Source organism: Macrotis lagotis, chromosome 5 (genome assembly GCF_037893015.1).
Source record: "Macrotis lagotis isolate mMagLag1 chromosome 5, bilby.v1.9.chrom.fasta, whole genome shotgun sequence".
Lineage (NCBI taxonomy): Eukaryota > Metazoa > Chordata > Mammalia > Peramelemorphia > Peramelidae > Macrotis > Macrotis lagotis.
The window spans coordinates 19,116,687-19,119,193 of record NC_133662.1 but is presented as its reverse complement, the minus strand read 5'-3'; positions in this window follow the sequence as shown (position 1 = coordinate 19,119,193).

The window sequence follows — 2,507 nt, the reverse complement described above, 5'->3', positions numbered from 1 at the left end:
TAATTTTTATGTTAAGGAGGACATTAAGGTCAGAAGAATAAAAAGGTTTTTGGATATAAAGATAAGAATCTGTACAAAAACAGTCTCAAGTTCTAGTATAGAGAGGAATATGAGTCGACTGTTGAGTACATCAGGAGGATAATCTATGGCATATTTAGAAATATTTTGGGGAGAAAAATTCATTGTAGTTAAGGATGTTTGAGTCATTGTAATAAGATCAAAACTTAATATTTTAAGTTACTTTTTGATTACTCTTTGTACTAAAATGATTGTCAAACGTATATGTTACAAGCTCAAGTTAAACTGACAATTTTCAGTGAATTCACTTCTGAAGTGAAACAATTCTATGGAAGCTTATATTGTTAAAGTGAAGTATGTATATCAACATGACAGTGGGCAAGTCAAAATGTAAATTGTCATGATCTAAGAAATTCTAGAATTTTAGTGTCTAGTGATGAAACTATGAATAGTGATCTGATTAAAATGTTATGTTAAGAAGTCTTTTTTATCAGAAAAGGTCTCAAAAAGTCACCTGAACAGGAATTTTGGGGAACAGACTCTGAAGATAGAGAAGGTCCATCAGAAGTCTCTTGAGGAATGAAAATTGGGCAGTTTATGTTATATTTTAATATATCTGGCATTTAATGTACCAGTTATCATGGGGGACTTTCCCCTTTTAATCTCTGTAATTTTCCCCTTGATTCTGTATGTCACTCATTCTTATGCCTCTCCTTAGAGATAGACTTCATGTTTGCTGTTTATTCATTACCAGAACAGTTTAAGCAGAAAACCTTTGCTTACTTGTTGAAATACAGGGCAAGGGAAAAGACGTGTATGAGAAAGAAAGTTAAAAACTGTTAACTAAATTTGAGAAATTGAAGAAAAATGTACAAATTTTGCATGGAAAAAAGGAGGGATTGTAATAGATGAGTGGTTTTCATTTCTACATTAGTTATGGGAAACTGAGGAAAGTTGTTTATATCTTACAGAGAAACAGCTAGGGAGGATGAGGGGAAAAAAGTTAGAGTGGTAGAATCTGAGGAATATTGGCTTACAGATGTAAATCAAGTCGATTTGCATCTTACTGGGAAACAAAAGGAATCCCTTTCCATGTGAGGAGGGGATAGACTAGTAACAGGAAAGCAAGGGATCACAGAATTAGAATGTTGAGTGAATCAGTGGATAAACTGCTGCCAATCTAAGTCATATTCACACATCTATGTTATACCTCTCAAGGACCTGCTTACCAAATAGTGGGAAAGGGAAAGTTTGATTGGAACCCATGTGTGGAAAGAATTGGGTACTTTGGATAAGCCTTTGACCTTTGCAATATCCAGCCTACTGGGGACCATGGGGACTCGTGTTTCTAAACAGGAGGTAAAAGGCCATGATTTCATGCCACAGGTGTGCCTATTTCTGTTTGGAACACCTTTCTTAAGGACATTTCAATAAAAGATCCACCTTTCTTCACTAATGGTGGGTATGAATTCTTGGTAATTTGTTTGTTAAAACTCAGACTCAGTCTTGTCACTTGATTCCATGCTCTCATCTCCCATATTCAATTAGGTGTTGAAGCTTGTCAATTCTACCTCAGTAATGCCTCCCATCTATGCTCTTTTTTTTTTTTTGCAAGGCAAACATGGTTAGGTGGCTTGCCCAAGGCCACACAGCTAGGTAATTATTAAGTGTCTGAGACCAGATCTGAACCCAGGTACTCCTGACTCCAGGGCCGGTGCTTTATGCACTATGCTGTCTTCTTAACACTGTAATGGTGGGGGTCTGGCCCAGACCCTCATCACTTCACCCTAGATCTATTACAATAGCCTGTGGAGGGGTCTCCCTGCCTCTGTCTCTCCCTGCTTGAGGTCATTATCAAGGATTTAGCCCAGATGGCCTCAGAGGTCTCTTCCAGATCAATAGTCGAGGGGCATTCATTGCTAGACAATGTATCACAGAAAAACACTGCAATCATGGAACTATGGTCTATTGCTTTCTCAAGAAAGAATATGGCAGAGGAGCAATTACCTTAAATGTGAACAGATTACAAAGAAATAAAAAAAAAATTGGGATTCACCTACTCCCAATAATCACTAAGTTCCTTCCATGTGTGATTTATTGATTTCTCCTATGTTAATTACCTTATATCCCTGAACTCCTAAGACTTTTTAAAAAATTATTTCTTTAAAACAATGGGGTTAAGTAACTTGCCCAAGGTCACACAAGTAATTTTTAAGTGTCTGAAGCTGAATTTGAACTCAGGTTCTCCTGACTGCAGGGCCAGTACTATATCCACTGTACCACCTAGATACCCCCCTCCTAAGATTTTTTTAAAGATTTCCATAAAATGATGACTTGATACAAAAGATTCATATCTGTCCAAATAAAGGAGTTTGTCAGCCTGGATTCTACTAGTAATAACACATGTCTGTATCCTTCCAAATGTTCATTTATGGAGATAAGGCAAACATTCCAATGGATTAGAATCTATGGGATATCTAATTCTATGG